Source organism: Ursus americanus, chromosome 6, assembly GCF_024610735.1.
Source record: "Ursus americanus isolate L20-20 chromosome 6, mUrsAme1.1.p, whole genome shotgun sequence".
NCBI classification, from domain to species: domain Eukaryota; kingdom Metazoa; phylum Chordata; class Mammalia; order Carnivora; family Ursidae; genus Ursus; species Ursus americanus.
Window position 1 is genome coordinate 53,503,647 of NC_142132.1, and position 22,577 is coordinate 53,526,223.

Here is a 22,577-nt window from a genome sequence, read left to right on the forward strand (position 1 = left end):
TTTGCAACGGAACACGACTCAATGCTATAGAGGAATGTCCCATGGATGTGCGACAGATTGAATGGCTCAAACGACGATGCCGAGGGACAGAAGACAGACAAAAAGACGACACACGGTACGATTCCATTTACAGAAAATTCTGGAAGATGCAAACTAATCTTTAGTGACAGGTGTAGTTCAGTGGTTTCCCGGGAGTGGTTACCAGGGTGGGGAAGGTGGAGAGGAAGGATTTCAAAGAGGTGAGAGGAAACTTTGGGATGACGGATGTGTTCCCTATCTTGACGGTGGTGATGGTATCAAGGGTAGATAATGTATCTCAAAATAATCCATTATACACTTGAAATGGTGTTGTTTTTCATTTATGTCAATTATCCCTCAACAATGTTGTAGAAAAGTTCGTTCTCCTAAAGGCACCTAGGTACAAAAAAGGAAGGAGAGTTGGTGGAGGGAGACACTGGGTCCAGGAGGGCTGTGTTTTCGGAGGGAAGGGACATGAGCCTGCCTTGGGGCTCCTGGAGGCTGCTGGCCTTCCTCAGAGCCACAAAGAAGCACCCTGAGAGCCAACGTGAAGGGAGAGGACGTCCTGAAGGCAGAAGGCGGCCTCCATGAAGACTGTTCAGGAGGAGGACATTCTGGGAGGGTGAGGAGCAGAGGCCAAGCACTGAGTTGTCTGCCTCCCTGCCTCCCTCCTGCCTGCCCCTGCAAAGAGGCTTGTGGCAGCTGTGTAAGGAACCAGTGTTCCGCGTAAGAGAAACAAAAACCACCATGAACAAGGGAGGGTGTGGGCACGCCTCACAGGGAGGGCTCCCGGAAGCCACAGGCAAGGAAACCACCCCTGGTGGTGGATCGGGGAGGGTTTTGATCAGGAGAGCCTTGCAGGGACAACATGAGCGGAAAAGCGCAAGACAAGTGCAGTCCCGCCACACTGCACAACCGACATCCTCTGGACTTGTGGGACACGACAGCCCAGAAAGCACGTGGGGAATGACGACAGATCTTTTTAGGGGAACCAAGGAGCCACACAGGCTGGAAGGTGGTGAATCCAATCACAGATGGCCTGGTTGGGTAGACCGAGGGGCCTGGGATTGATGCGTGGGCAGTGGGAGCCACTGATGGTTGTGGAGCTGAAGAATGACACCAAAAGAGCAATGCTTCAAAGACCCTGCAAGTATCACGCTCAAAGATCAGCCACAGCTCACCATGACCTAGGCTCCAGGCCAAGTAATGAGGATGTGGCCTCAGGGCCCCCTCAGTGGGATCATGCCTTTTCATACCATCTTTTCTGCCATGACCCCCTCTCCTACAGTTGGACCAGCTGACCTACTCTCTCCTGGGCACAGGAGGCCACTCGCTGACTCTGCTTACAGTTTCCCCCCACCCAAATGCCATCGTTTCTCCTCTAAGCTAAAGATATATCCACCCTGACATTCATTCATTCAGTCAATCAATCAATCAATACCTTTTGAAGTCGCATTGTGTGCCAAGACCCAACTAGGCACCAGGGACCCAGCACTGAAGAATAAAGTTCTGCCCTCGTGGAGCCAGCTTTGGGGGGTGGGGAGGGTGGGAAGCAGACAATAAACACACAAACAGTGAATACTTTTGGGTATTAGGTGTCAAGAGGTAAACAAAACAGGGTAATGGGAGAAAGGGAAGGAAGATAGGTATGGGCCATATTAGAGACGGTGGTCAGCAAAGGCTTCCAGAGAAATGAGCAATGAGGAGGTCCCAGTTTTTGCAATCTCTGTAAAGACCCAGGGTAAGAGTGTTCCAGATGGAGGGAATAGCAAGTGCAAAGGCCTTGAGGTGGGAAGATGCTTGGCTTGTTCAAAAGACCAAAGACAAGTCTGGTACCTGGAACAGAGTGAGCAGGGAGGAGGGTGATAGGAAAAGAAGATGGGCAGGGGTCAGGCCACGTTGCTTTGCAGGCCAAGGGAGCAGTCTGGGGTTAATCTAACTAGAATTCTAGGGGAAGCTCGGGGAGGGCCTTAAGCAGGGAAGGGTTGTGCTGATCTATATTTTAAAGTGACTGCTCCAGCCGCAGTGTGGAGGGTGGACTAGGCGACCATGGTGGGAGGGGGGCAGCAGGCTGACCTTCCTCGTCCCTTCTGGAGGCCCCTATCGAAAGACCTCCTCATTCAATCATTAAGGTGACACTCGTGGACTGCTTACCACATGCCAGCCCCACCCAGCTCCACCTCCCCCCCGGGCACCAACCCGGGGGCATCATGACACTTCAGTCTCCTGGCTTGGACCACAGAGAAGTCTCACTGTCTCAGCGGAGCCCTGTCCCACAGTACGTGCTCAGTCACTGCTCCGTACCATTGTTGTCATTGTTACTCTGTGTCAGTGATGAGCCCTGTCTGAATGTCTTCACTGTGGCTGCCATTTATTTGGGGCTCCATCATTAACCCCCGCGACAGACTGTCTTGGTTACTGAAACCTTCACATGCAGGTGGATGGCTGTGCCTCCCTCCAAATTGAAAATTCCTTTTACTATTAACAACAAACTTAAAACTCCCTTAGTGCCAAGTGCCGAGCTCTGCTTGTGACATTTGTAGGATGAAGCACAGAAGACGGAGGAGGGAGGAGGGAGAGGGAGGAAGAGAATGGAGGGGGGAGGAGGAAGGAGGAGGAATAGAGGGAGGATGGAGGAGGGAGGCCTCTGCGCTGGGCCTGGCCTGGCTGGCAGGGCTGGGATGAATGCCACTGCTGGGGGCAGAGGACATTGTTCTTACAGCAGAGCACACTTTCTGGGCGACAACAGCCCTCTTTTCCCTGGTGCCACCAAAAGGGGTGGCCAAAGGTCCTGCGGAGCAGGGACACAGGGCCCAGGGGAAGGTAAGGACATCTGGGAGAAGAATGCTGAGCAGTGACAGGAGAGGGGACAGGGGCAGGAGGAAAGGAGCATGGAGGAGGAAGAGGTGAATAAAACGGACTTGGGTCAGGGATAGCAGAGAGCTGAATGACTGGGCCCAGCTCTGACCTGGGAGCAGGGGGACCAGGAGGGTGGAGTCATGGTCCCTCCCTGGAGGACAGACAAGGAACTCATGGCTGAAGCCGAGGCTCTAAGTGTGACACAGAGGTCATGCAGAAGCAGCCCAGAAGTCCAAAGGAGGAGTGGCCGGTGCTGCCTGACGGTCACCCCACAAGAAGGGTGTCTGCCAGGGGGCAGGCAGCGAGAGGGCCCTGGGCTCTGCAATGACCCCCAAGCAGTCCTGCCTCCGAGTGTGCTTCTCCTCTTCCTCTCTGCCTGTTGAGGCTCTGCCCAGCATCCACCAAGACCTCCTCAAATCCCCCTCCTGCCTGAGGCTGACCCGGGACAGCGTTCCTCCAAGCGCTGGGACTGCACACTGAGCCACACGGTGCTCCTGTCATCTTCAGGAAAGACCCATCGTGCATCCCAGCAGCCTCTGCGGACGTGTCCAGCAGAGATGTGGGGAACTGCTGGTCCTGGGCCCCTCCCCGAGGGCATGCCTCTCTCCCGCCCCACCCCCACTCTCTAGGTGTGCGTGCTCCTGGGTGGCCAAGAAGGGTCTGACCTTCCCACTCCGACGGAATCCCTGGCAGGCCGGGGCCCTTGGGCCCGCTGCACATCTGCAGGGCTCGGGGTGCTCAGGAAACACGGCGGAGCCGAGCGCAAGCCCAGGGAAAGCTGGAGACAGTCACTTCGAGACCACACAGTTCTCCTGGGAATCTCTTTTCCTCAGGGTGGAGACTCACTCTCTAGTTTGGGTTCCTTCGCTGCAGTGCACGTCGGCAATGTGGGAGAACCTGCCCTAAATTCCCACGTTCAGGACCATCCCAGACACGGTGCATGGGAACCTCGGGGCACCTGCGCCTCCACGTCAGCTACCTGCCCTCCCTGCTCCTCCGGCAAGGATGTGCTGCCTCCCAGAAAGGCCCCAGTCTGTTCCCCAGAAGGTCCTGCGGGCAGTGAGGTGGGCTCCAGAGGCTGGGCAGAGGAGGCGAAGACCCGCTCCAGCCTACAGCTGCTGACCACCTGTTACAAGCTCCTCCAGCGGCTCGCTCCCCTGCCCGGAGCCCGAGGCTCCCGAGCCACGGTGGGGTGGGCGCGTGCGTACAGGTACGTGCACACACACAGAAACACACATGTGCATGACGATTTCCCACGCCTTTCTGCCCTCCATCCCCCTGACCCAGCCGCCCGAGGCCAGGCGCAAGTTCGGCACGATGCAGCCGCAGGGCTGGGCAGGGCAGGGAGCCGCGCTGGCAGAGCTTGGGGGGCAGTGGGGAGCAGAAGGGCTGGGGCAGAGGTCAGAGCTGTCAGGCAGGCTTTGTTCAGCCCTCCTTCCTCTCTGATGGGGAAGAAGTAAAGGTCTGCCTCCCCCTGAAAGGAGGCTCGGGAAACAAGCCTGCAGGGGCAGGACCCAGCGGCTCTGGAACCAAGGGACCCCAGTAAAGAAGAATGGAGGAGCACAAAGTCAAGTCAGACGGACTGGGTCTCGTTCCCGCTTCTCCTTAACTCTCGGTGTGACCTTGGGAGGCCACATGCCCTCAGTGTGCTCATCGGCAAAGTGGGGAGAAGAACATGAGCCAAGACAGACGGTGCTGGCTGGGTACCAGGCACTGTTCTAAGCTGCTTCCTTACACCAAGCTTCTGCACAGCAGCCCGGTGTGGTGGGTAGTGCCATCATCCCCATTTCAGGATGAGGAAGCCCGAGCACAGAGAGGTTCAGTCTCTTGCCCAAGGGCCCAGAGGCGCTAGGTGGCAGAGTCAGGCTCTGAACCCCAGCAGTCTTCTCCCACACCCCTAAGCACTGTATATACTACCTCCTCGCCCTCGTTGCACGCTTGCGGTACTGGGGGTAAAGGACTCTGTGAACAGCGTGCCTCAGTGGTTCTCGGAGAGTGGTCCCCAGAGGGGCAGCGTCAACCTCACCCGGAAGCTGGTGGGGAATGCAGATTCTCAGGCTCCACCCAGACCTGCTGAATCAAACTCTGAGGCCGGGGTCCCATCATCTGTTTTAGCAAGCCTTCTAGAGGATTCCGGTGCCCACTAAAGTCTGAGAATCACTGGTGTAATACATTTTCTACCCACAAAATTTCTTTTCAAGTTCACACTTTTCTGTTTATGAGCTTCACTTGCTGAAATGAGACGACTATTCCTGGCCGCCCAAACCCTGGGGATCGTTCTCGCTCTCTCTCTTCCTCTGGGGTCTCCAAAGGGGCTCGTTCAGTCATCTTGCCTTGAGCCAGCCTCTCCTCACACCTCCTACCATCCTCCACAAAGAAACACCTTTGGCTGCACAAAAAAAAAAAAAAACACAGCCAATGTCCTCTAAGTAATAACCCCAGAGCGCACGCACCCCTACAGGGCTGGCAAGCCGTCCTTTCGCTGTCCCCCAGATTCCAACATTGTAATAAATAGCAGCTTCTAGGTGGTCTGCAACTCTGTGGGCGTGCACACACATGCGCACGCACGCACACACACACACACAACCTCACTCTGCCTCATCCGTGGGCTCAGATACTCCATGCAGGTAGCTACAAACACACAGAAAAAGCAAAGGATGAAATCAAGATGTGGTCACACACTTACACAAACACAGCACACAGAGACAGGTGTGTTCACGTGCAGAACACTACCTTGCAAAGACACATCGATATATGCACGCATGCATTCACGCACACAGAGGCCGGGACACGCGCACAAGCACACGTATGTGGGCAGGAACAGATGCACGCACACACACGCACGGAGCTGTCTCTGCAGGGGGTGGTCCCTGACGGCGGTGGGGAAGCCAGGCCCCTCTTGCTTGATGGACCATCCTGCTTTGACTGTCCCCGGGGTGTGGCAGCGGGAGCCGGCCAGCAAGGCGGGGGCGACAGGCAGCCTCCACTGAGATGTTGCCTTCTGAACAGCCTACTTCTCCCACCCTTGGGAGGAAAATTATGACTTTCTCAGGGAGGAGGTTTTTTTATTTTTTGTGTTTTTTCCTCTCCCCTCGTTTGGCACATGGCACTAATTTATGACTATTTTCCCAAGTCCGCTGGAGTAAGAGGGTAATGGCTTTCAGCCGTTTCCTTTCTCTCACCTGTCATTCACTGCCGGCTACCTGACAGGACTGCAGACAATGTTCCAATCACAGGGGCTGGTTTTTTTTCCCAGGGAAGCGAAGAATTCATAGTGGCCATGGGGAGAGTTATTTCACTCCCGGACGGAACGACGTCAGGTAAACCGCTGTAAAAATTCATAAGCAGCGGGGCTGCCTCTGGATAGGGGGTGGGCACATCGCCCACGGCTCAGGCTCGGAGCTGGCCCAGCTGGAGGTCCGGAGAGCTGGGGGGGCACTCAAGGACTCAGGCCCCTCAGCTGCCATTACCCCATGGACTCCAGCCTCTCGACCTTGAGTAGGTCACACTGCTTCTCTATACCTCAGGTGCTCCAGCCGCTCCCTGGAGAGAATATTCTTTGCCCTTAGAGTCAGGGGGGTGATGACCAGGCATGGGTGTTCCCTTGTGGGGGTTGCCTGTCCCCATCTGAGTGACAACTGGCAGGCTGCCGAGTCTCAGTGGCTCACGTGAAAAGCTGAGACGCTCTATCCCAGTGCCATTCGACCAAATTCGCAGGAATCACAGAAACGTTCTCTCTCCTTGCCGTCCCGTACGGCAGGCCCTCCGCACGTGCCTACCGAATGGTCTCAATGTGGCCAGTGTGGATGAGACAGTGAGTTTCGTGTTTCCACTTAGGTTGTAATTAACGGACCTTTGAATAACCACGTGTCCAGTGGCTGCTGTTTGGGATAATGTGGTGTTATACTTGCATGCTTGTAGTGTCTTACACTGATTATAGGCCCTCCTCAGATGTTGTGAAGACCGAATGAGATAACACATAGAAAGTCTGGGCACCTAGTCGGCCCTCCGTAAGTGACCGCTCTCACTAATACTATGGGACGCAGTCAGGACAGGAGGGAAGGGGGGCTGAATTCGGGAGTGTCAGGTTAGAGCAGCCCTTTAAGTAACTTACCTTCCCGTCACTGGTTTTCAGTGTAACTGGGGGGCACATGGGACACATGACCAGGGCCGACCATCGATTGTCCAGGAGAGGTCCTGTTGTCCCGCAATGTCACCCCCTCCCCTTCTGTACTCCCGTCCTCCTCCCCAAGCCCCATTCCTCACACTCGTGGCATCACCCGGAACTATAAGGAGGAATCCTCCACCCAGGCTCTGGCACAGTGGGGCTGAGTGGAATTGCTTTTGGATGGGAAAAGTCCTCACCACAGACCATCGGTGGGGCTCAGAAGACCCCCTCTTTTCTGGAGCCAGAGCATTCAGGGGATACAGCAGGACCAGCTTAGGGGAAAGACCCCTGGACCATCTCCCACAGCCCTGCAGGGCTGTCCTGGGTCGGTTACTACTTCTGTGACCATGGGCAAATTTGTTGCTCTGAGCCTCAGTTTCCCCATCAGCTGCATAGAGACCTAAATACGCCCCTGATGGGTGATCATGAAGGTTGGATTGCAATAACATGTACCAATTGGTACCTCATAGGCACTCAATAAACAGAAGTTATTCCCACCATCACTACCTCTTATCCAGAGACAGCAGAGCACACCGAGTAAGACAGAGGCTAGCCGCTGGTGCTGGTGCCAGACCACCAAGTTCAAGTACTAGCTCCATCCCCGCTCACCGGCTGTGTGATCTTGGGCAAGTCACTGCAACCGTCTGCCCTTTCCCCCACCTATGAAGCAGTAATGATAATGACAGCACCTTCCTCCCAGGAACGTTATGAGGATCGAAGGAGCTCACAGCAGTCACGGACACAGAGTAAGTACTACGCGTTGGTTAAAGTAAATATTCCGCGAGGCCTCTAAAGAGGCCTTCCTCATAAAGAAGGGGCCAACGGAAGAGAGCCCAGCAGTCCCGGGTTTTGATCTGCTGATGGCAGGACACCGCCCAGCGAAAGCAAAGGGGCAGAGAATGAGGGACTCACCACAAGAACTTCAGCAAAACAGAGCAGTTCTAACATCACGATGCCTCTGACCTCAAGGATCCTGGCTCTTGGACACGCTGGGGAACTTTACCCCCACTGACACTTGCTCACAAGAGCGTCAACATCCTGATTTACAGACAGGAAAACTCCGGCAGCAGAGCTGGCTGGTAAGAGAATGCACACTTCCTTCACCTTTAGTCCTGCTTTCCCTGCCACTCACCCTCCTCCCCCCGAGCCTGAGAGGGGAGGCTGAGAAAGGGATGCACCCCAGGTGAGGAATGGGGTGAGGGAAGGGAGGGAGAACCACCCTGTCCTTTGTTCCTCATCGTTCTTTTCATGGCATTGGACTAGACAGAAAACACCTGGAAAGGAAAAGGCACTCCTTCTTGACACGCGGGTGAGGGCAGGTGGGGGTTCACCAGCCTGGACAGTGGACCAGGCCCTGTGCTGGGCAAATGTCACACATCGTATGTCACAGCTCATATGTCATCCCTCCAAATGAGGGCACCAGGCTGGAGCAGGGACAGCACCTGCAGCAACCAGGCAGCCGGTCTTCCCGATGTGGCCCCTGGTCTCATCTCAGGACGCAGGCTCCTTACTGCCATTTCTCAGATAGACTCCGGTATTTACATTTTTCGGAGCTGAAAAGCAGTGCCACTTTTCCCACGGCCACATTTCTGGTCAGTAAGGTAGGTAATCCTATTGTAAAAATACACATTCTCCTCCCCCACCCCTCGCCCCCCACGATGAACCTATTTTCATTTTGGACAGAGGGAAATGCAGCTGGGAAACATTTTAATTCTCCTGAATTGGCCTTTAGGCAGAAGGAGAGGTATGCACCCTCAGATCTGATGCTAAGAGCGAGGCAGGGACTGAGCCAGGCTCAGGGGGTCCTCAGACTGTCACCGTCTGAATGGTCTTTTGCTTTTAGAAAGCACCTGTGCATGCAGGGACAGGTGAGGTTCCCCAGGTGGGACAGGAGTCACCATCCCCGTCCCCGAGCACCTGGTGGGGGTCAGGCCCTGTGTTCACCATATTCAGAACTTCCCTCGACAACCGCAACAGCTCTGCAAAGTGCACGGGACCAGCCCCATCCTAGAGATGAGAAAACGGAAGCTCCCGGAGGTGAAGGGGCCGCTCGAGGCTTTGGCAGGCCTGCCGTGGAGCCAGGGCTCCGTGTTCCTCCCTCCACGGCTCACGGGTCCTCCCACCACGCTGAGAGTGCTCAGCCGAGAGCGGGTGACCGATGGCTTGGCTGCTGACAGCGAGGACAGGGGGTTCACCGGCTCCAGAAGCCACGCACCCCTCTTCTTCCTTCTCCTCCCTGCTGGGCCCTGAAACACCGGCCCATTCCATTGGAAGCAGGTGGTGGTGGTGGGGTGGGGGCACCTGAGGAGGGAGCAGTCCCCTTCTCCTTAATTGACTGTAAATTGCTCCAGAGCTTTTAATGAAGGCCGTCAGGAGTAATTACGTCCGCTGCTGTGTGGCCACTCTGTAAACACCGGAGGCAGGGCTGGGGGCAGGCCGCACGGGGCATCTCACATCTGGGCTCTCCTGCTCCTCCCTCCCCCGTGGGTCCCTCTCAATTCACACCTCTGTCCCCCGAGGAGGAGCCACAGCAGTCCCAGGCAGGGGCCCTGCTACACAGGCAGCCAGGCGAGGGGAGGTACCGGGGAGCCCCACACTGTGTCCACGGGGTGGCTGCCACCAGGGCTGTGGGACAGGGCAGGCCTAGATGGAGGACTCACACCAGACTTGGGAGCCAATTCCAGGGGCTGGGAAGCAACATGGTGAGGGCAGCAGTCTCAAAGTGGGGTCCCCAGACCATCAGCAGCATCACCTGAGAGCCTGTGGAAAATGCAAATTTGCCGGTCCCACGTGGGCCCACCTACTAAATCAGAAACTCGGGGGTGTGGTAACAAGCCCTCCAGGGGGTTCTGAACTGCTGGGGAGGAGGAAAGAATGATGGGAGACGCCTGCTAGCCTCAGTTTACAAGATGGGGAACCTGAGGCCTGAAGAGCTGAGGGTGTTTACTTATGGGCACACAGCTGGGAACGGAACCAAGTGCGCCCCGGGGATCAGACTGTCAGGTTGCAATCTTGGCACTGACATTTCAAGTCAGGGCATGAACTTCTCCTCATCTATAAAGCGGGGCCCCATGGGTCTCGTCCAGGGGACCAGATGTGAGGGAACCCGGCACAGGCTCTGTACGTTGGTCCTGCCATCACACTCCGAGTCCTGTGATGTGACGGGGTGCAGAGAAGGGCAAGAGTGAGATGTGGACTGTGCTAAAAATAACAGAATGCTGGTGCCAGCACTGCCCCCACCGCCCGCCACCCAGGGCACTGACTGTTAATTAGTACTGTGCACCCCTGCCACGGGGAAGTCCCTACCACCTGGGCTCTCTCGTCCCCGAGCTGTCCCCGAGCTGTGCCATGTGTCTCCCTACCACTGCCTCTGGATGCCTCTCCCTCAGAGAAGGCTTTCCTGGCCTAAGGCTGTCAAAGCCTAGGATGAATGTCTCTTGCACCAGGACAGACACAGAAGACATTACACACAGGAGTGCCACCCGGGGCCAGTCCCCGTGCCATGCTCCAAAGGGGACACCAAGAAAGGAAGGTCCTCGCTGTCCAGCTATTGCACAGTCCAAGCAATCCCACCTACCTGCAGGGTTTTAAGACATGGTCCTTGCCCTCAAAGAGTTTACAACTTGGCTTATTCCCTGGCTGCCCCCCAGAAGGTCCCCTAGAATACCAAGGTGCTGCAGGGGAGGGTGATAAGGACAAACACCCAGGGTGACCAGGGCTGACCCGAGTGGCCAGGACCCCACAAGGGGCTTTGCGCCCCCGGCCTCATGCCCTCGTGTCAGCGCTGAGCAAGGCTGAGCCCACGAGGTCACCTCCCCAGTAGCGTACTGAGTCCTCACACTACAGATCGCTTTGATCTGCCAGGGACCCCGCCAGCCTGCAGAGGCCATGTCCCCGGCGATGAGGCTGGGCTGAGCCCCGGGCAGAAAGACTACCAGAAATCAAGCTGATCTGTCTGCCGGCTCTGATTCACTCACCTCCGCTCTACCCGGCCTGTCCGAGCAGCCTGGAGCCAGGGGGCCACAGAGGGACCCAGCAGGTGGTCACCACGACCCTCACCCCCCGTCCTGGGTTGGCCCTTGATGAACAAGGGGGGAGGGACGATGACCTGCTCGCAGAGAAGCTGGAAGCTGCTTCTGGGCGACCAGACAGGGCGAGCTGGGTGCCTGGGCGCTGCTGGCATTACTCGCTAAGAGAATGTAGGAGACGAATGCCGCCTCCCTGCCCGTCAGGCTGAGTTACCCACAACATAGGGTTTTTCTAGAGAGCTCATAAAGCAGCTGATGCGGCGAAGCAGTCTGCTCAATAATCCCTCCATCTCACTCCAGTCGGACGCCGGCATATTCATCTTGAATTATCCTTTTCAAAGGCCAAATCAATCCTAGGAAGTGCCGGGGCTCGGGCCGCACATAGTCTTGCTACCAAGAGAGCCAGGAAAGTAGGGTCCGTGAGCTGTGCTAGGACACCAGGGGGTGGGGACAGAGAGAGGTGGGGGAGGCACGTCCTCTCCCTCGCCCGATGGCAAGGGGCCCGTGGGGACCCGAGCTGAGGCTCTTGTCCCCTGCGTCCACTGTGGCATGCAGAATGGGGGAGCGCAAGAGAGGCCGGAGACGGCAGGTGAGCAGCCAGGACCAGCCCCAGGGATGGAAGATTCTCCTCTTCACCTACTCTGATCTACTCACCCCGCAAAGAGGCTGAAGCGTTGGTGACGGAGGGAGAGAGATCTGAGTTTGAATCCAGCTCTGCAACTTCATGACCACGAGCCTTGGGGAGGTGGCCACCTCTCCAAGCCTCCGTTTTCCTCATGGGTAAAATGGGCTTCATCACCATCTCCTTCACAGGGTACTGTGAGCATGAAATGAGCGGGCACGCAAAGCCTTCGTGTGGCACCTGGCAGACAGGAGGGTGACCGGGAGGGAGAAGGTGGGCAAAGTCCGTCCCAGGTCAGAGGGCCGGCCACAGAAGCTAGGGACCTCCAGAATCAAGCAAAGCAGACTCAGGGGCAGCTGTCACATGAGGAGGGACAGGCAGACTCCAGGAGCTCTGCGCAGACCAGGACGAATGGGGAGCAGCAGCGGGAGGCAGACCACCCATTAGCAGGCGGGTGGCCCTCATCACCCAGGGAAGCAGGGAGGTGCCCACTGCTGCAAGCCCCCGCCCCCGGCACCTGCAGCACCTCTTAGCGGATAGCTGCACCAACTGGGTTCCTGGTCAGGCTGGGAGGGGGGACCAGGGACCTCTGGGACTCTCCCGCCTGGAAAGGGAAAACACCCTTTGGGAGAGTAACACATAAAACCATAGCAAATATTTATGTGGCAGACACAGTGGGTCTTGGCCACTCAGGATATCATTCCTGTCCCCAACCTGCTTCTCATCTGCTTGGGAAAAGCACTAGTCAGTGATGACAACAATGGTTAGCATGCCAAGCACAGTTCTAAATGTCTGCAGTTAATTTATTTAATCCTCACCACTATTCTATGAGGATATATAGTGTGTTCATCCCATTTTCCAACTGAGTAAACTGAGTCAGAGAGAGGTTAAGTAGCTGGTGGTTCAGGCCACACTTGCTGTAGATGCAGCAGAGGGCTTCTTGGAAGAGGAGGCACTAAGGACAAGCTGCCCAATAAAAACAACATCCATCATTTGTACAGGAACTTTATTTTCCAAGCTCTTTCATGAAGCTCCCTGTGAAGTGGGCTGGGCAAGGACGATCATGCCTGTTTCCAGAAGAGGAGAACGAGGCTCAGAGAGGCTACAGGCCCTGCCTGAGGTTACACAGCTAAGAAGTGTAGAGCTGGGATCAGAAGTCAGGCTTTGTGCCTCCCCTCCCAGTGCCTGGAGCACCACCTCGGGGAGAGGAAGGGAAGGCGCCAGGTGAGGGGACCAGCAGGGAGACCCCTGCACCAGGGACAACTTTCCCGGGCATGCATACCCTCTCTGACACAACACCTTGAGCTCCTATTCCAGGAGAAGCTGCAGTTGAACAGTCAGGCTCGCAGGTCCCCTGAGCCATGTAAAGAACAGTCAGGGCCAGGGGTGTGATGACAGGTTCAAAACCAGCTCTGCCTGCACAGTCTCCCCAACCAGCTATTGTAAATCACACCTTTCGGCTGGCTCCCAGGGAGCCCAAGGGTCCCCAGGCGGCTGCAAGCTCAGCACATCCTCGCCTGATGACACGTCTGAGCCCGGCTCTTCTGCCAGCCCACCAGCTCCCCACAGAGGGAGTGCCTGCCGCCTGGTCACAGCACAGCGGGCCGAGGCCCCCACCGCCTCCCTTGCCGGCCACTGGGAAAGGACGTGGGCCCAGGAGCAAGCAACCTGGTTAATATATGCTCATCTATCTCCCCCAGTCATTTTTTAGCAATCGTTCCAACTCTGCGTAGTATGTCCGGCAAGGATTAGCGTCTTTTGAGTAATGCGGGGAAGTGAGGCCTGGAGGGGGAATTGACCCGCCTAAGCTCATTCGGCTGCATGAGCAGAGCCAGGCTGGGACCCAGGCTCCTCCCCAGTCCTGGGCCCGTGTGTCCAGGCCAAGCCGTGCCGGCCATTGCCCCCTCCCTGGAGCAGTTGCTCCTTCACTCTATGTGGACCCTTGGCCACTGACACCCTTTCCCAGGTGACAGGCTAAGCAAAGGCCCACACTATCAGAGAGGTAGCACGATGGGGTATTAAGTGTGGACACTGGAGCCTGAATCTTTGGATTCAAATCCTGACTTTGTTGTGGGAGCCTGGGCAGGTTGCTTGACCTCTGAGTCTACACCACGGGGATCACGATAGAACAGACTTCCCATCACTGCTGAAAGGATTCAATAAGACCACGCAGGTAACCTAACGAGTAAGATGCAAGTACTAAATAATTACTGTTATTATTTTTATTTTTAACCACAACAACCTATTTCTGCCATCCGAGACACAGTACAAATTGCTTGTTCCATGGTTGGTTGGCCTATTCCATCACCTTCTGAAATGCCTCTCCTATGGCTTCGGCCTGTCAAAACCCAACCACTCACTGCCCCCTTTACTATAAAGCTTCCTCGTCCCTGCACCCAGGATGAATTCCTTCCCACTCTGAGCATTAGCACCATCTGCAGCTCCTGCCTTCCACCTGCCTGGGGTGAGCTGGGCATTTACCAGGGTTCCCTCCTCCACTCCTAATGGGGGCTCCTTCAAAGCAGTGACCCACGTACAGAATCCCAAAGTTGTGGTTAAATGCACAAGCTGGGGGTCAGGCAGCAATAAATTCAAGCCCAATCTCCGGCCCATACAAGCTGTGTGAGCCTGTGTGAGTTACTTATCCTCTCTGAGCCTCTGCCCCCTCAGCAGTAAGATGGGGGCTATATGGCCCACTTTCTGGGTTTGTTATAAGGATTCAATGGGCCGTGTGTATGAAGTGCTTCCCTAGACATGGAGTAAGTATGGAATGAAAGATAATTGTTGTTTCCCCGGCTACCTTGAATGTGCACGTCCCTACCCCACCCCCGAGCACGGCCTGGCACAGGTGTCCAGTGCAGGCCATTAACGGCCTGCCCACACGACAGGTGGCACATCATCGTTATCATTAGTGTTATTATGGCAGCATCCAAAACACCCAGCCCACCTCCACCCATGTGTTGAGGGGCAGTCTGTCTATAGCCGGGGCTGCCACAGGCTCCAGATACGCCCAGGGACGGGTCTCATGGGAGTGGCTACAGATCACAAGAACCCCCCTAGAAGGGTTCACCCTTTGAGGGCCTATGTTGCCCTGAAGAAAGATGGAGAGGAGACAAGGCCACAGAAGTTTCCAGGCCCTTCCAGGGATTCTGTGATTCACCCTGCTCCCGCTCCTAGAAGGAATAGTAAAATCCCTACTCTGAGGTCACCAGGAACCCAGGGCCCCAGGTTCTTCGGTCCCAATATCTGATCATCTGGATAGATAGTGGGTTACCTCCTTCCCTCCAAAATCTCACACCACCCCCCTTCCAATGCCAACAGCCCCAGGGAGACTCGGGGCTACCTCACTTTCTCTCCTTAAGCACTCTACCCCAGACTGTGGAGCTGTGAGGCCCCTTCAAACCTCAAGTCCCAAGCTCCCAGTTCCCTTCATCCACAGGCCTGCAGGAGCCACGTGCCTGCCTGGGAAGAGTCCCCTCGAGCCCCTTCTGCTGCTGGGGTGTGGAGTCAGGGCAGGCTTCAGTCTGGAATTCAACAGTAACTCTCTGGAGCCCTTGGGCAAGCTCCCCACCATGGGCCTCAGTTTCCCCATCTGGAAAGGTGGAGTGTTTGACAATGACAGTGGTCATAGAGTTACCTGGCAGGAGGCCTGAAGCTGTTCATCCCAGGCCTTCTGAGGGTCCTTCAGGTGGGGGGTAAAAGTGAATATGGCTATGACGTCTCCCCAATGTCTACCTCTGACCCTAACTTCACCAACAGATGATTATTTCCCCTTAGAATTATTGTCTAACACACTGTAGATTTTCTGTATTGTTATTAGCTAGCAGGCTACATAGCCCTGTACAGGTGGCTGGCAGAAAAGCCCAAACACGCTCAGAGCACACACCCACCTGATATCGGGGACCCTCTCACTGGACTCCCCACATCTACATCCCTCTAGCCCGTAATGCCTGCGACTTTGTCTCCGACCCTTGCCAAGGAACTGCTCTGGGGAACCATGACCTCCTCTCTTCTGTGTCAGTCCTAAGGAACACTTTGGTTAAAAGAAAAACCATTCCCACCCTGTGATTCCTTCATCCTCTCCTGAGACATGATTTCTACCCTTTACAGAATGGGAGAGGGGCTCAGCGAGGAGGGACAGCCTCCTCTAGGATCTTAGGTACAGAGAATGGTCCCAGGAGAGGCCAAAGCCCCTCCCAGACTCCCCTCCTACCCACCACTCTCCACATCTGCTCCGGAGCCCCATGCCCGCAGGTCTGGCCCTCCATTCACGCCAGCCCTCCCGCAGCTCGTGCTCCTAGCTCTGTAGGAACTCCCTGCAGGAGCCGTTCCCCACACTTGCCGGCACTCTGCTCCTCTGTCTAGGGAGACGGCTAGCGCGGGGTCAGCCCACCTGCAAATTGCTCTCCGTGGGTCCAGACGGAACAGCTGGGCGCTGATGGAGTTTGCAGGGAAATTCATCAGCGCCGACTGGCCGCCGAGCCAGGCGCTGCCTGGGCCCGAGCCACCCTAATGAATCCCGAGCTCCCGCCTTAATGGCTCCTGACAAGACTAATTTGGTCGCGCAGGTGATTAGCATTATCACCTGAATCGTGGTTCAGGCTGCTTTGGGGGTACTGAGGGGTCTGCTGGGGGGAAGTCGGCTCCACGTGCAGCGACCTTGGTGACCTATGGCGGGTCCGGGAGCCTAGGGGAGGGGGCTCGATGAGACGTTTGGCATCTACTCGTCCTCCTGCCTCCTTCGCTCGTCCCGCTACACTCATTCTGTGTCTGCTGAGGCCCCCTTGGTACCCCGCACTGTGCTGGGCACAGAGCACCGGCAGGCCCGTCTTGCTCAGCGGCAAGATGGAGACAGTGACGCCTCCCCAAGACACCCCTGAGGTCTACAGGAGGCCAGGTGATGAGAACCCTTATCAGGGGCCCTGGCAGAAGGCTGGCAGTCAATAAATGCTAGCTAAGAGTACCGCTCTGCATCTTATATGATACATAAATACTAAAATTATAATTAATTGTAATGTCGATATTAATAAAAGTAGTAAGTAAAAACGAACTGCCGATGGGAAGTTACACACAAATAACCGTGAGAGAACTCGCGGGCCCAACAGAGCAGGTGACATCTGAGCTACCCCTAGAAAGATGAGTAGGAAGTCAGCAGGCAGGAAGGGGAAAGAGTACTCCCTGCCGAGGGGCTGGCCTGGGAAAGGCGCAGCGGGGAGACAGAGGGGAGGTGTTGGGGTGCTGAGTGTGTCCCCATGGCTGGAAATCAGGGTGCCTGTGGGAGAGGTGGGTGACAGGCCATGACGAAGCGTTCTCACTCCTTCCGTTAGGCCCTTGGGAGGCTTTTGGCTGGCGGTGTTTAGAATCGGGATAGAAGGAGTGATGTTGGGCCCCAGCCCCCGAGAGACACCAGCCCCTTCCAGGATCTGCGGCATGAAGATCAGGGTCACAGCCAAGGTAGATGGACTGGATGTCCTCACCCCTCACAGAGCTCCTCCGTCAGCCCTGTGCCTCCAGGCCAGGCCTCACGCTGCTGCGTGGCACCCTGAGGGTCCCCGGCAAATACACCCCATGCGGCCCTGACAGGCTGCTGGGATGAGAAAAACACGACCCCAGCACAGGGCGAGCTCCATCATTCACAAGCACAGTCACGCACGGCGTCTGTACCATCTGGGGCACGTGCTCTCCTGGGCCCACTTCCTGGGCAGCCATCCCTGTCATCACCAACACCTCGCTTCTGACACCCTTGGGAGGGGAGCGCCTGGCTTGAGACTGCGGGAGGGGGGACGAGCAGGTGCGGAGCCAGCTCCAGTCCCTGCCAGGTGGAACCCCCCCCCCCCCCACGCTCATACACTCCAGACTTCACTCCTTACCCGAGGCGCCCTGAGCCCCAGGCACAAGTTGGGCCCTGGGGACACGGAGACGGTCCAGGCCCCCTGGAGGCATTGACAGTGCAACAGGGGAGGCAGAGGAGCAACGGAGCCACAAGGGCCCCGTGACAGGGACTAACGGAGAGGAAAGAAAGCAAAGGAAGCAGCGCTTGAACCCTGTCTGGAGAAACCCAGGAAGGCCGCAGGGAGGCGGCAGCGTCCGAACTGACCAGACTGATCAGCGGAGGTTCCCCATGTTCTAAGTAGCAGGAGCAGCAAATGCAAGGCTGAGGTGGGAAGCCGCCTCTCACGCACACGGAGTCGCACCGGGTGGAGTGAGCAGGGGAGAGGGGAGGAGACGAGGTCTGACAGGGAGCTGGACAGCCATCAGCCTTCATGCTGCTTTCATTCCAAGTGGGATGGGACACTAGAGCACACCGCATGAGGGGCTCTGTCTCGGGTTCATAAGCACCCCTGGACCCCTCGGCTGCGGGGGTGGGGAAAGGCTGTAACAGGACAAGGGGACAGGGGAGACCACGGAGACCATTAAGGAGCTGCTGGGATAATCCAGGCCTGGACTGTGGTGGCGGGAGCCGAAGGGGTGAGAAGTGAGAAGATTCTGGAAATAGTCTGAAGGTGGAGCCAACAGGATTTGCTGAGGAATCGGATGTGAGGTGAAGGGGAAAGGGAAGACGCCAGGACGACCCCAAGTTTCTAGCCTGAGCAACCCGGGGTGGGGGGGGTAGTGTTGCAGGTACGGCTGAGACAGGCAAGGCGGCAGGGGAAGCAGGGTCTGGGGAAAGGGCAGGAGTCCGGCCCGGGTGCCCTGAGGCTGGGAGCCCTTCAGAAACCCAGGTGGAAACGCTGAGCACAGAGGTGGGCACACAAGTCCGGAACGTCTTCTGCGAGGAGGCCCAGGAAGGAGGTAGAAGGCTCCGACTTGTCCTCATGCGGACAGGACCTGAAGCCATGAGTCCAGAGGAGATAGCCATGGGGCTAGAACATGCGGAAGGCACACAGGAGCTGGGCTGTGCCTTCCGGGGACTGTAGGAATGAGGGAGGGTGCGGGACGCTTGGAGGAGGCAGAGGTGGAACAGCCAGAGAGCCGAGGCCCTGGAAGAGAAGACCAACTGCCGAAAGGCCACAGGTCCGAGAATTAAGGACTGGCTTTAGCCACCTGGAGGCTGTTGGTGACCTTGACGTGCGCCATACCGTTGAGCGTTTGGAGTGGATTCCGGAGGTCACCTGGAGACAGCACCCAGGAAGCATCCATCCCTCATCGTAAAGGTGCCATGTGGCCATTCACTGCTGACAGTCAGGGCCAGTGTGGGGGCGAGGCTACCAGCCCAACCAGACATTGAGTCCTCGCTCTGACCTTGCTCTGCCCCTCCCAGGCCAGCTCGGCTGCCAGAGACAGATAGTTACGTCTGCAGCGAGACGCACAGCGACAAGGGGGCCTGAATGTTAATAGGATGGGGGCGGCGGGAGAGGCTGGGCTCCTTAATGACTCCATTTTGCTCCTGTCTTCCCTGGCGGGGAGACGGTCCTCAAAAAGAGCATCAGGCAGAGGGAATTGGAACTGGAGATGGGTGAGGAGATACAGCGACACAACATGTAGCCTCCGCAAGGGATCTGGGACGGCCGCGCTTTGCCCTCCCACTCCGCTCCCCAGCACGCAGCTGCTGGCTGGAACTGCAGCGGGAGCGTAAAGGATGGAGAGGCTCAGAAGGTTTGTGGTGAATCCAAGTCGCAATCTCTAGCCCAGGAGAGAACATTCACAGAAACTAGCTACCAACAGAGCCTGCAGCCACCTCTACTCCGATTCTTAAAAAGAATGTGAAGACACATTAGTTAAAACACTTTGTACACTACCTCGAGCACTCAATAAATAGTTATAATAATAACATGCATTATACATATGTAGTATGTCGTATATTATTATTATTAATCTGTAAGGCTCCAGTGATCAGAATTAGGCTCAATGGGTGGGAGTCCCAGGGACAGATTTCAGATTAATATTAGGAAGAATTTTGCATTCCCAGAACTGTTCCACAGCACATCTCTTATAAGATCATGAGCTTCCCATCATCGTGCCTTAAGCAGAAGACAGATAATCAGCCCCAGAGCTGGAAGCTGGTCTGCCCACAGCTCTGACCTCTTGCCACTTTCAGACTGGCTTGGGCTCTGCCTCCAAGCCATTGGTGTTGACCAGCCCACTAGACCCAGCTCCTCTCTGTACTTGTCTGTCCCCACTGCAAAGCTGTGGCTGGCAGGACAGCTTAACCGGGGCCACACACAGGCTCTCCTCTCAGTAACAAAACTTTCCAGGTATGGAATCCAGAGAGGGGACTCTCCCATCCCCAGTTTGCAGGCTGGAACACTGAGGTTCAGAAAGCAAAGGGCAAGTGAGAGCCAAGCCTCCAGGTCAAGTCTCTGGGCCACCCCATTCCACATGGCAAGCAAGGGGCCAGCCCCTTGGACAAGCTGTTTCAACACGACCCTCACCCTGGCCTCTCCTGGTCCGAGGCTTGCACCCTGCCACAACCGTGTGAGTCCACATCAACCTCTGGATGGCCCAGGGCCACAGAGGTGACAGCACACAGGAGAGGTCCGCTGGGCCAGCAGGACTGCCCACGTCAAAGCCCCCTGGGCCCATCTTTCCAGTGCCCTCTCGTTGGTGAGATGGGAGGTAAGGCCCAGGGCGCGGCAGCGCTGTGCCCAGCGCCACACGGGCCAGAGCTTGCTGCCCCACCTGATGCCAAAGGAAGGGAGGAAGCCAGGAGGGTAGGGGCCAGCTCAGCACCAGCCCCTGCCCGGAGAGAGGGACAGAGCTGTCTTCCAGCTCACCGAGCCCTCCCTCATTCCTACAGTCCCCCAGAGCCAAGAATCAATCCCCATTGCGCCAGACGGACGCCCCTGCTGTGACTGCAGAGTGCAGCCTTAATGGGGCCATGTCCTAGGAGTTGCTCCTGGAAGCCGATCGATGCTAGCATTTGCAGAAGACAATCAAGAGCCAGAGCCCAAGGTAGCTAGAGCAGGGCCTGCTGGAGGGCTTACTGGGGGGTGTGTGGGGGGGTCCCAGCCTAGGGCTCATCACTGTCAGCACAGCAATATTCACCCCACCCCACCACCTTCCCCATACCCTAGGCCTCTGAGAACCCCACACTCAGGGCTGGGCAGGGTCACAGATGGGGTGACGGAGCCGGCACCGCTCACCTGACAGCGCCCTTCACCTCTCCCGGCCAGCCTCCCTAGTCCATTAGTGGCCGGCCGCACGTCTGTCTCAATGGCCCACCTGTCCCAAATACATTCCCTCCACCACAAAGCAACGTCTGGGAGGATAGGGTGAGAACAGACTCTTCTAAATAATCAGCTGCAGGAAATAGTGTGTGAAGAAATGGCAGGGGAGCCTTTCGGGTCGCTACTCAAGGGCCACCACCTCCCCAAAACCTCTCCTGCTCCCTCCTGCCTCTGCTCTGTCTCCAGAGGAACACCCCTTCCTCCTTCCATCCTTCACTGGGACTTGATCAGACATCCAGGCCAGCCCCCACCAGCCTGACATTGCCTTCTTTATCCCTCTGTCGAATTCCGTGCTGGGCGCACGGCGGCCAGGCGTGGCACAGAGGGCGGACACCCTCTATATCTGACAAACTGAGGAATGAACCGAGAGCCTCTAACGATGATAAAGGCTGCTAACAGTCATTCATTTACTGAGTCACATATACTAGGCACCAGTTCCCCCTCTGCGCCGGCCCCATGCTAGGCCTGGGTGTGGGGAGAAAGCCCAGATGGATCCAGAAGCCCACAAACATGCCCTGACACAACCCCGAGGGGAGCAAACAGCTCAGCAGCATCCCCAGGAGACTTCCAGGTACCCACTCCACCCCCCACCAGAAGGTAAGCCTATGCAAGAACATTCCAGAGAGGCAGGCAGCCTTCCTCTTGAATGACCCTTTAAATACCAACACCCACAGATCAGCCTTTCAATGCGGCCCCATGTGGGCTGCTAGTCACCAAAAGAGCTGTCACATTCCATAGAGGCCCCCCCATGGGTCCTAGAAATGAAGTGCCACTGGACCTTGGGGACATTCTCCCCAGTAGTCAGAAACACACCTGCTATGCCCTGCACCCACCTGGAAAAAAGCTTCCACCAGGAAGAGTGGAAGGAAAGACTTCTTCAGGGGCTGCTGTCACGACCCCCCTCGGCCCCCACACCAAAGAGCAGGGAGAGTCTGGGGCCTGCTAAGGCACCCCTCTTCAAGCAGAGATTTTCTTTGAAGAATTTTGCATCTCCTCTATCACACATCTACATTTGGTTTTGTACAAATGAGTGTTTAAAACGACCTATGAGATCAATATCAACACCCCTCCCCCTCCACGCCATCCCACTTCATTTCCAAGGACAAGCGATTCTCCAGAAAGATGCACCATGCCAACCCCAGACGTACACTGCTTCTGGTGTGCAGCCCCACCGCAGACCCACAGAGCGGGCGGACCTGAGTTAAAGAAGCCACAGATGGCAGGCACTTTCCCTAAAATGACACCCACAGGAACGGGGACGGAGGAGGGCGTGTGGGTGGAGGCGGGAGGGATCTTTCCAGGCACCACCGTTTGCGTGCGTGCTCCCCGGAACGAGAGTCCTCCCATCAGCACAGCGACAAGATGGGTTTGTTCCATTCAACCCCCACTTCCTGAGAAGCTGCTGGTCCCCAGAGCCGAGCGAAGGCCGCAGGGCTATGTGTGCACACGTCCAGCCGCAGGTGTAGAAGCCAGGCCGTCAGGAAGGGGGTCATGAGCACAGAGCTGGGTCATGAGGTGACTCCGGCTGGCGTGGAAGGGGATGCTCGTGATCACCTCCTAAGTAGTCCTTTTTTTTTCCCTCGTGACAAAAGCAGGCAGACTCTGGGCAGAAAACTCCGTGATCACAGCAAAGTACAAAAGGCCACAACAAACTCTATGACAGCTGCCATCTTTAAAACTTCACAAGGAAGAGGAAAGAGCCATTTTGTAGAATG

The 22,577-nt window shown here is 56.5% G+C and overlaps 1 protein-coding gene across 8 annotated transcripts in view; it reads right to left on the reverse strand.

Moving 5' to 3' along the window:
- The window catches only part of CDH23 (cadherin related 23), a 404,613-nt gene that overhangs the window by 330,063 nt on the left and 51,973 nt on the right, over window positions 1-22,577 (reverse strand). The gene's annotated exons all lie outside the window — the stretch shown is intronic.